General features: G+C 40.5%; 1 long non-coding RNA gene across 1 annotated transcript; it reads right to left on the bottom strand.

Annotated features, from left to right (window-relative positions):
* Positions 1–6999: 6999 nt before the first annotated feature.
* On the bottom strand, positions 7000–11688 carry LOC135419702 (uncharacterized). The gene is made up of 3 exons (XR_010433109.1): positions 9391–11688; positions 8820–8955; positions 7000–7526 (listed from the first exon to the last, which is right to left on the bottom strand). It is a non-coding gene; the product is annotated as an uncharacterized LOC135419702 (long non-coding RNA).
* Positions 11689–12236: the final 548 nt, after the last annotated feature.

The raw sequence follows: 12236 nt of genomic DNA, 5'->3' as shown, positions 1-12236 counted from the left end.
ATGAAGGAAGCAGTAGACTAACCTGGATCCACGCTTGCTAAATTTCCAAGAGGATTTTTGTGGGAAAGGTGGAGCTGCTAGAGGAACGTCCCAGATCTTTGGCGGCAGCCTGCAAGACTGCTGGTGAGTAAGGGGTGCCAACAGTGCTCCTGTGTGCAGAGGCAATGGAAGACAACAGAAAGGCAGAGGCTGAGATGTGAGGGGGGTTGGAGAGGCCCAGGTTTTGCAGGAGTGACCGTGAGTGTTGGCAGACAGTGGGAGTGCCTGGCCTGCAGCCCTGAGGAGGGGCAGCCCCACATCCCTCAGTGGGACCGGAGGAAGGAGAAGGATGGATCTAGGAAAGGGTTGGTGAGGCACTGGGCCAGGGAGTCTTGTTCACAAAAAGGGGGCTGTGGAAACAGAGAAGACCATAACATGGTCAGAGCAGAGATTATGTTTGCAGCTGTGTTTTGAACTGATTTTAAGTCACAGAAGTGGGAAATAAGAAAGCTACAAAGGAGGCATTTACTTACTCCATGACCAACATGATGCTGGTTAGCAGCTAAAAGTTTAACCACTACCAGTAGGTATACTGGATTTAGTCATGAAGGTAATACAATATTAGTAAAAATTGTTAGATCTGAAAGTCAATGTATATGACAGAGAGTTGTGTAATCCTCACACCACAGACACACGTGTTCCCTGCTGCTCCTTTCTGTCAACATTTTTTAGTCTAGAGAAGACCCACTGGAAAGGAGAAAGTATTTCAGGCCTTATATCCACTGAAGAGCCTCCACGCAAAACCACCAATAAAAGGTGTTAGTTCCCATGGATTACATGTTCAAGGACTCTTTTACATGTGGTTGCTGCAGACTTTTAACCTCATGTAAAGGTAGTTTTAAACTTCTGAACAGTTAATGCATTACCAGGTTCTGCAGTGCCACCCAAGCATATCTTCAGATCTGTGCAGCAACAGGACAATTCAGGCCTGTTGGGCAAATGGAGGCAATGAACAGGCTGCTGGAAAAGCCCCCCACACCTGTACACAGCCCCTGCAGCCAGGCTACTGCACCTGCACCTCACTGGGAACACAGCAGCATCACTCCCTGGCACTGCCTACCCAGTAACACACCCTAAACGTGTGTTCTCTTAGCACCCTAAATCTAATGTGCTTAAGTGCTTCTTTGGTGTCCCACTATTAAATAGATTATGAATACCACAAATAGTAAATTATAAACAAGGCACTAATTTAAATTAAACTATATTTACCAAATGTAAGTGATGTTGCTGGAGAGAATTCACCCATGAACTGACCCAGAGATGTCTGGCTTGTTTCCATTGATGGCTGCAGAAGGAACAGAAAGTAAAAGGCCGGCAAGTAGTTACCCATAAATAAATGTGTTAGCACTGACATCAATCTTCAGCTAAATTATGATCTGTTAGCAACACAGGAACAGGAGTGACCTTTCTTCTTCACAAAGACCAGTCTTCTACTCTTGCAGGGAGCCAAATCAAATAAACCCTTTCATATACTGATGATACTTCATTTTTGAAGTCAGGGAGCTTCTCAATCAGCATCTGTTAGAGTCCCTATCTATTTGGGATAAAACCATGGAATGCACAGTTAGGAATTGTTTGTAGGTAATGCATATAAATTCAGCTAAAAAGGTTTTAAGTTCAAAACCAAGAGATGGCAGATTTACAGTCTCATGCAATCTTAATTATGCTGCCTTGTGTATGTATTCCTTGTATAAATGATGCATAGGTTATGTGACAAAAATAGTATGGAGTTGCATAAGCAAAGTGTCTGCATTAATGTGGAAGAAAAGTGTCTAACTTTTGACAGCTGACTTTGCAACACAAGTTTTTTACAGCAGTTTCTTTTTGAATGTAGAACAAAAACTATTTTCTGTTACGTGTCCCTGAGGTGAGGCATCTTCAGGCCTGAAATAATGAATCTTTAGTGACAGGCATTTAACTTATGAACTACAGAGCTACTGCCATAGTAATTATAAGAAATGCCCACTGTCCTAGGGTGTCACTGCTTCCTGCAATGATCTGGCAGAAATGTGCAGCCTGAGTGAACCCTCTTCTCCCATCAGCTGCTGCCAGCTGTCCTGGGCTCAGCCAGTGATGCTGGTGATCAGGGATGAGTGCTTCTCCCTGTCAGTCACTGAAGAAAGATATCTGGTACACAAAGCTAACAAGGGACAAATTTCCTAATGAATGTCTGGCAAGTGTGACCTTGTCTGCCTGAAAATGAGACAACTGCTGAAGTGGAACGAGGAAACCTCTTCCTGAAATGTAGCCCTGTGTGACAGATTGGCCCCGAGATGTTCTTTGAAAAGACTGTGTGAATGTTGGTGCAAACCACGTGTCCCTCCATGCATCCCTGCCATCTTGCCTGTGACAAATTTAATAATGATGTTGCTGTGCAGCAGCAAAAGTGGCCTGATGATCTGACCGAAAAGAAACCCCCTCCCTAAAATCTTAGTTTATGCTCCAGCTTTCAGGCTTCTCACCAAATCTTCTTTTTCTCTGTGGAAAGTCACCTGTACAAAATACCTTGTACCATGGCAAAAGACCTCTTAGTGCTCTCTTAGTGTTTCTGCACAAGTCCTGTTCAGCTGATGTTGTGAAATTATTTGAATTTAAATTTATGTAAATGCTATCAACAACAGCTCTTTATTTCATTTGAATCACAGAATCATAGAATTGTTTGGGTTGGCAGGGACCTTTAAAGGTCATCTAGTCCAACACCCCTGCACTGAGCACATACTAGACCAGGTTGCTCAGAGCCCCATCCAACCCAACCTTGAATGTTGCCAGAGATGGGGGATCCACCACCTCTCTGGGCAACTTGTTCCAGTGTGTTGCCACCCTCATAATAAAAAATTTCTTCCTTATACCTTGTCTGAGTTTACACTCTTTTAGTTTAAAACCATTACCCTATTGCTATAGGCCCTATTAAAAAGTTTTTCCCCATCTTTCTTCTAAGTCCCCTTTAATTATTGAAAGGCCACAATGAGGTCACCCTGGAGCCTTCTCTTCTCCAGGCTAACAACCCCAATCTCTCAATGCAGTCTTAAGTGCCAAAATCTTGATATTTTCACTTCCAAAAGAACTGTGGTATTTCCTGGAATTACAAGTTGTGCCTTTTCAGAATAGCATTGAACAACATGCAATAGAGAGGATGTATCCCTATTTTCTTGATAATCCTAGCACCTAAAATGACTCTTACAAACTGATGTACCCACCCAGTTCCTAGGAATCCCAAATTTTCTTTGGTCTGCAAGCCAAGGATTTATCCATGTCATGCCTTTAATTGAATCTGCTACTTTATAGAAATAAAAACCCACACAAGAGTTTTCACTGGAAAACTTGCAGAGCCTCCACCCTTCCCCAGGCTTGAATTCCCACTCTTCTCTCTTTTTGTGTTTCAAGCTTCACTCTCGGCTCATTTATCAAATGACAATGTGGTTTCTGGCTTTATATAAAAAATAACTGTGATGAATCATAGACCTCCCCTCCCCTGGTTTATTTTGATACTGAGATACCAAGGACAAATGTAGTATTGACAGTATTCCCACACCTTAGGAATTAAGGAACTTATTAGGAGCTAAGCTTACATTCTCTAATTAACATTTTTGTCTCTTTTCTGGTTTTACCTCAAGTAATAACATATTTAATACAGTTGCAAAATTTCATATTTCATATTATCATTTAGCAGTGAGACCAGAAGTGATGCATTAATCATAAAAGCAGTACAGTTTTTCAGTATGGCTTTTCTAAATTACCTTCTGGTCCTTCTATTTGTCAGTTTGGGCAATTCTGACATGAGTTTCTACTTGCCTCTTCTGTTTATAGGAATATAAGCTGGTATGCAATAATTCCTTTTTCTTTTCAAATCTTTTACCCTCTATTGTTCAAGGTCAGTTGCTTATTTGCCAGCATAAGAAAATATTATGGACAATGGTCCTGAATTTATCGTTAGTTGGATTGTTTTTCATCATAATATAAAATTATAAATTGGACAACTACTGCTAAATTGCAAATATTCCTGTAACCAAAGGGATCTAATAATTCTTAACCAGAGTGCCTGATATCAAGCAGGATCCTTAAAACATTTATAATGTTGTGAAAAGATACTTCATCATCGTACCAGACTCCTAGAGGATTGTTTCAACACTTCCAATGAAGTGTGCCAGGGTCCATTAACCAGGAGCAGGCACAATGACAGTATCACACAGAAGGTGTAGAAATGGCTGAAGTGCTGATCAAATAAATGGGTTCTAAAAAGAATATTTTTAAGCAAGAGCAATGTCCCTAATAGTGCATTTTAAACACATCAGTCCAAGGAATGTAAAAGGAACAGGAGCATAAACCATGGAGTAGAAGGCCATAAAACTTAAGAGGCAGAAGCCCTGAGTTGCCTGCAGGTGCCTGTGAATTAGGCAGTCCCCTTGTCTTCCAGCAGCACAGAGAGGAGCAAAGCACCTCAGTCTGTGCAGGACAACTTCTGAGCCCTGGCAAAGGGCAGGGCATCATCAAGGGTCAGGAAATGCTGTTCTTACCTAGAGAGCTGTAAAAGCAAAGACAGATCAGCTGCCTAGTCAGTCATTATCCCAGGCTCGATGTAATCTAAGTCAGCAAGTATTCAAGTAGATAATATTATGAAAGAAAATTACAAAGCAGATTCCTGTTGCTTTGGTGGATGCAGGAAAGAAACATGAGACCTTTAATTGTGCTTGTGCTTGGGGAAGGAAATAAGAGGGAAGCTACAAAATTGTATTACTAAAATGGATATGATAAATGACACTAAAATGTCACTAAAATGAAAAAAGTAGGCTTTCTTTTTCTGGATACAAAATAGAATTACTTTTATGAGGGATATATATAAATAATCATCCTTGGATCCATTGTTCTCATTTAATGACAAGACTCACTCATGTCTGTATAAGACTTTCTGAAGACTTAGATCAGAGTCTGGTTTGTAGACTAAGAAATGAAAAGAGCTGATATTTCAAACAATCTACTGCACAATAGCGTCCTCTCCCCTCCAAAAGCACCACCTCCACCAGAGAGTGTTAGCTCTGACCTGAATGCAGAGAGTGAGATGTGGAGCCATTGCTGTGTTCCCTGACACACTGGGTGGTGCCAACAGCCTGGTGATGGTCACAGCCACCTTCCCCTCGAGCTGGCTGCAGGTGACACTGGAGGTGTGAGGCAGAGGCACATGTGAATGCTCTCAGCAGCCTGTGCAGGGAGAGGCTGTCACACTGCTATTGCACAGCTGATACCTGGGACCCAAGACTCACGGTGTAGTTTCACATGTAATTAGTTTGCTGATACTGGCAACACAGATCTGAAATCAGAATTAAGCCCTGTGAGAAACTGCTTCCTGCCAATGCTCTCACTGCTTTTCCTGAATTTCCCTCTACCATTATTTATAAGGCTATACATGAAAGGGGGAACAATTTGATCTAATTTATTTACTGCAGAGAAAAGTGTTATGAGCAATTTTAGTTCAGCCAACAAACATACTGTTTTCCTACTTTTCCTGGTAAGAAAACTCTCCCTCCACTTCCAAATTACGAGAAAAGGGATGATGAGGAAAAAACTCTTTACAAAATGTGCAAATGATATGACAGCCTGTGCAACAAGAGATGGGGGAATACAAAGAAATTTCCATCAGCTGTGATCATTCTTGCACTGGTTTTCCTGACTTGAAAAGGAGCCCCTCACTTAACTTAGCAGCTCCACATCTATGTCTGAAAGACAGACTGGGGGAGCCCACATGTGGAGGACTTCCTTCCTCAAAGGTGGAAATTCAGGACAGGGAAAATATCCTTTCCTCAACAGGCAGATTAGGTCAAGTGAAGAAAGCTGAAGTAATTGTGAGGGAATATCTCGATACAGTCATTCTCTGCCAGGTACAGCATCATGTTGCTGGTACAGACAAGGATTCCCCTTGTTGTTTGTGCTGTGCCCTCAGTTGTCCTTATTCAGCATAGGGTCCCTGGCAAGAAGGTGGGTGTTGCATCACTGCTGTTCCTGTGCAACAATAAATTGTACCAGGGCTGGGCAGTTCTGACTACAGGAATTACAGTCAGTCCCTATGGCCTCCTTCCCATCAGAGCACAGGGGTCATGGAATGCAAAACTGGGGCCAGATTATTTCACTGGTGGCTGGAACTCAGCTATCTGCCATGTGCATTACAATGGTGAGTTTACTTTTTCTAAGTGCTGAATTACTGCCCTGGGAGATGCACACATGCATTCTGGGCCAGAATTCAGAGTCCAGCCTAATACTATGTTTTTTAAACACATCTGTGATCTATTATGTTGCTGGGTAATGATTTTCACAGAGTCATCATTATTTAATGTGTAAAGAAAAGTCATTGTCAATATCAGGCTCAGCATGGTATTGCAGAGCTTCTTGCTATGGGCAAAATATTGTAGGTCATTAAAATGCTAAAGAATTAAGGAGAAAAGTTATAAAAAAATCAATGGAACTTACATGGAAATTTTAGGAGCCAAGACCAGAAACTTCAAGATAGTAGCAGTTTTGGTTACAAAATGTATCACAAAAGTAACTTAAACACTGGAAAAGCATTAGAGAAATAGCATTATAGATTTAAATTAGATATATACTTGGTATAAGAATGCTTCAGTGTTTTTAGTGTTATATGAAAACTGTTGCATGATATGCAGTTCTAACTCAGCAGCAGTCCTTTAGTACTTTAGGAATCAAAAGTGCAAGACCAGAATTAAGTAGCACTTTATCCTTTTTGTATTCCAGGAGTTACTTGGTTTAGTCCTTTCAAGAGCCTCAGACTATTTTTGTTTTAACAGTCTCTGAGAAAATTTCACATATCCACCAAACAAAATAAAGGCCAGACTGAGTAAGTAATACTGTAATTTAATTTCAGTTCCTAAACTATACTTGACTTCAGTTTGGACGTGGACAGTTGAGCACAGGCAACTGTTTTGAATGAGTCTTTATGTTTAAATCCTTCAGGTCACTTATTAAAAGGGTACTTTGAGAGGAAAAAAGTTTTTCCAGAATCTAAGTCTGGTCTTTGGGCTCATTCTTGAGATAACAGTCAAGTTTCATTTTAATCCTGGCAGGAAAGGACAGAGGAATGCCTGCCTCTACCACATAACATTTTCTAGTGGATGGGTAGCATCTTTGAATAAGGAATCAAAGAATTTGCAAGGATTGGTGAGTATTTATTTAAATTCCTGTTGTTACCTGTTCTGCAGTTGGAGAGCTGCAGTGCTGTAACTCCTTCCACTTCAAAGCAATTATGCCTGGCTTTCAGGCATGAAAGACTGATGCAGCTCTTATGCTCCTGTTTTATGTATGCTTTCATTCTTTAAGAGGTGCAGTGCTTTGCCTGAGGTATGCTGAGCCAGCATTCCTTCATCTTTCCAGATGTACTGCAGTGCACTGATAATAATTATCCTGCACAGTGTCAAACAGTAAGGAATTCTTTGCTGTAAAGAGGTGCAGATGTAGATATGTGATGCTAGGTATATAGATTCCTGAAAGGGAATGAGAGGAACTGATTTATATGGAGCCTGAGTTATAAGTACAGCCAGTAGATCATGATTATTATACTGTCTATCCAGTACAACATCTCTGTATTCAGCTTTCAGCTAAGTTTTCAAAGCTCTGGGTTCTTAGGCTCTTAAACATTACTGACACTTCTCTCTGCCTTGACACCACCCCAAATGCACCTCAAAAGTTTGCTGGCCTGTCTCTTGGTTATCACCCCTCTCATGGTTGCAGTTTTTACCAAGGTGGAAGTGTGCTACTGTGGATTCCTTAATGATTATTAACCCCAGAGTCTCCTCTGTTACTCAATTATCTGCTTTAACTGTAAGTGAAATCAAATACATTTAATTAAACTAAGTAAATACTAAACTCAGTGTGCTGTGTCTCTGACCTGCCCTGGATTGTTAATGTGTTAATTTATACCTGTAATGTTACTTTTACATTTTCTGTATTGTAGAAGAAGACTCCAATATAGATTCCCAGCCAAGCTCTAATGCAGGACTTAGAACCAAAAGGTTATAACTCTAAAAGATTATCAGAGGTCTGATCCAAACACAACAGGACCTTTGATTTTACTACATCCTCTTAGTGTTCAAAGATGGACAATTTGACTCCATTTCAGAATTCTTCAGCTACTTCGCATTAATATGAGAATGAGAGGTTAAATCTGCCATTCAATTTTGGATAGTTTAGCAGTCTGTTCCACTCCTAATTCCAGTTTTGGTTCAGTTTGCTGTTTGAATTACCCTTGAAATGTAAGTCTGTTTGTTAAGCTGAATGTTTTTCAGTGGAGGAAAATGAAGTTTTTCCAGGTTGTGAATTCCCAAGTTACTCTGCCTTTCCCAGAAGCCCTTCACTCTATGACAACAGGCATAGAGTTTCACAGTTTTCAAAGCAGAAAGCAAAAGTCACCTACTTGAACTTCGATTAGACTAAGATAAAAGGTATAGAATTTGTGGAACCCATACTGGTAAACAAGATATTATTTGGGAAGACTTTCTAAGTTAGTTTGGGCTACTAATTGGCTGAACACTTGGACAAAAACGAAAATCTCAGCACTCAAGAGCTGAATATGATTTTTTCATATTTCTAAATGAAATTAAGTGTCCAAACTCTGTTTCATTTGGTGCAAATTATTCAATTTAATGATAAAAATGTATTTTTATGGAAGTGATTGTCAAAACAATGATACAAATTGATGTGTAAACCCCACTGAGAAAGTGAGGATCACATCAGTGCTCCTGAAGAAGTCAGTGCATACCTCACAAAATAACTCCTACCTGTGTTTGAGAGGAATTCTCCTCTCCTCTGCAAATTCAGGTTAGGTTTCTGCCTCACAGCAGCGACCTGACCACCAGCCCCTTCAACTGGAACAGTCCCACTTTGTAAAATATATTTACATATTCATGGAGCGAGCTGGTGAGAGAAAAAACAATGCTCTAGTCTGATGGCTCAGTAACCCTCCTGGGGAGGGTGGAGGTGTTAGTCCCAGTCCCAGTGAATGTGTAATTATTTATACAGAGTAGAACAGTGTCAACAGGAGAAGTGACAAGTCCTGTCTCCCAAAAAGTTTCCTTGAAGGAATGAAGAAGTCTAGAGAAACAATAATGCATTTGCCAGAAATCTGCCAGGTATAGTTAACAACGGTTTAAACAAACTCTTAAAATAATTTACAGATTATTCCTGAAATAGCTAAGCTTTTGGATGAATAGATGTTCTTCCACATCTCTGAGACAGACCTTGTTCCTCATATTGAGTGAACAGACCTTTCATCCTCCAAAGCAAAACAGCTCTTAATATAGAAATCATTGAGAACATATTTTAAGAACTTAGTATCTCATAATATCATACCTCCATCCTTGTTCCTATGGACATCAATAGAAGGAAAACAGTATTTATATGTCCCATAAGCAGATCTGTCTCTTGGAGAATGCTGCTCTATAATGGTTTGTGTCTGACAGGAATAAAGAACTCTTGAGCCCTGCCAGTGGAACAGTCCCTGCTGTATGGAGCTCCAGCAGGGATGTTTTCACAGGGTGCTTCACGAAGGCACCGTGCAAGGCACGGTTCTGAGGCACAAACGAGTTTTCACTGGACCAACTAAAAAGACAGACAATGTTTCAGGCAAAAAATTCTCCTTCAGGGCTAAGGCAGAAGGGGTCAAGCTTTAAGCTCCGTGCAGGCTGAGAAGAACTGCTCTCACTTTATCTCAATTTGTGAATTAGACAATGTGTCACAATTTTCTAACATTTTCTTACAGTTCGTATGAGTTTCCATCAGAGAACTCAAAAAAGCACAGATAGTTCCAGGACATATGTCTGACCTACAGATGCTCAGGCCTGGCCTGACAAAAAATGGGATCAGAAATTAGAAATTCACCACCTCTGGCTTTAATAAAGGAGTAAAAAAACCTAAGCGGTTTAAAGCTTTAGTCACCAGAATCAGAGCTGTCTGAAAATTGTTTTTAAAGCTCAGCTGTACACAGTGTAATAATTCATAATACAGTAAGCATAGAGTCATATCCCTTTTGTTAGTCATATGTTTTGCCAATAAAATGACTTTCAGACAACAAAGAAAATTTCATAGTAGAAGGCCTTTCAGAGGACTGTATAATTAAAGCACAGTAGTGTCTGACATCTGGAAAGAAATTCTTGACTGCAGAGCAATAAATGACCTGTAACCTTTAAAACAATTTTCAGGTAAAAGATTTTCAAAGAAAATTTTGAAGGAAAGCTGCTGTAAATCAGAGAAGTCTCAGTCTTGAAACACAGAGATGGAAGTGACATAGCAGATTTCTGCATCTACACATCTTATGTAAAAGCTATGGAAGAACAAGCAGTTGTCAGCAAGAGGTAAGAATCCACCAAGTGATATTGTGATGAATACTCAAAATTAAGGAATTAAATATTACGTAGGCTCTGGCAGATGGAAGGAGAATGACCAAGCAGCAGGTACTGCACTAAACCTAGTATATGTAGCTGATATAGCAAGTGAGCAAGTACAAATTGTTGCAGAATCTTTACTGAGATTTAGGCAAAAGGATCTGCGTGGTGGAAATATATCAACCAGGAAAAACAGCTTGCAGAGTATAGCAATATGTCTGTCCAGATTTTGAGGTAAAAATGAACAAAACGTAGATTATTACAGCAAATTAAAATTACAGCAGAATTACTGAATCTGCTGGCATCTTTTCTGTGTGGGGGCAGGTCACCATTTCAGGCCTTTTTCTTTAGGCAGAAATCAAATTCTGTCAGAGACTGAGGCAATGGCAGTGGTCATAAACCTAGATGCTAACACCACATTCCTGTTGAAATTCAGAGTGAAACCAGTACACGACTCTAACTGATGTCTTTCAAATATGCTCCAATGCCTCTCCACTCCCTTACTCAATTCCTTGAGGCAGGGGCACACAAGTTACCCAGTGCTACAGGGAAGAAATGGAGGCAAAACTGTATACATGTGTTCTGAATATAGTGCATTTTACATTTGCAGTTTGGAATGTGGACAAAGGTAAGTGCAGGCATTAAAATGTGTACAGAAACACCACGAGGAAGCATTGTGGATGCATGTACTTTTGGAGGAAGCAGCATTTCTCTGTTTCACTCACTGCTCTGCTGTGTTCACCACAGCACCTTCCACAAAGCCCAGCCCAGCCCAGCCCAGGAAGCAGACTTTGGGCTAATGGGATGAAGGCCCCTGGGCTTGGGAAATGAGTGCAGTGAGCTGCTGCCCAGCTGAGGTTGAGGTGTCCTTCCCCCTGGCTGTCACTGACCAAGTGCCCACAGGAAACAAGCTGCTCTCCTGGCCCAGGTCTCTGATGTGCAGGTGGTGCAGATGTAAAACCTCTGCAGTTCTGCAGAGCTTAATTTGTAGCTGCTTGTCTTTGGGTTTCTGATTTGGGGTTTCAAACCATGACTTCCTAACTCTGTCCAGCTTTGCTGCTGTGGCTGTGCAGCAGCAGGATACGGAGGGATGAAGGTTTTGCATGTAGCTCAGAGTTCCATGAAGCCTGGCAATTCTGCATCTTTTTTTTTTTCATCCCGTTAAGTCTGTGGTGTCACACAGATTCTCTGTAAGCTTAAGATAACTATTCAACTGAGCATCAGTGAGAACATTGCACTGTAATGCCAGCTGGACCAGAGAATTACTACCCCCAGCAATCAAAGCTGAGAAACAGATTAAAACTATTTTATTTTATTTTTTTAACAGCTAGTCACAAAGCAACTGATACTTCTGCCACTTGATTTCTTCATGGAAGTAATTTAAGGGAAGGAGAAAATTTTCGAGAAAAATCTTTGAATTAAGGGATAATGTGGGGAAAGTTTTATTTCCCTATTACATTTCTATTTCTTCTACTATATTCCCATCATAAAATAAAAATCTTTCAATACACAATTTAAAGTGAGGTCTGAAATTAGAGATTTAGCATCAGCATACCCTGTAGATGGTTGTTCTTCCTACTTATAATGAGCTGTATAAAACCCCAGAGTTCTGTGCATACTGTGATAATTTGTGTAAGAGGAACTGTAAATATACTCACCCTGCTAAATCCTTTAGAAGAGTGTTGTAGATGAGAAACCTCCCCAACATCTGAAGCCTTTCTGTTCTTACCATGTCACTAACAAGGGTCACTGTTTACTGTATTAGCTCTGACCTCATGAGATGCTTCCTGTGGCAGATCCAGGACTGGAATAGCC

The sequence above is a fragment of the Pseudopipra pipra genome, chromosome 10 (genome assembly GCF_036250125.1).
Source record: "Pseudopipra pipra isolate bDixPip1 chromosome 10, bDixPip1.hap1, whole genome shotgun sequence".
Lineage (NCBI taxonomy): Eukaryota > Metazoa > Chordata > Aves > Passeriformes > Pipridae > Pseudopipra > Pseudopipra pipra.
Note: the sequence above shows the minus strand (reverse complement) of the source record. Positions and strands in the feature narration are given on the sequence as shown.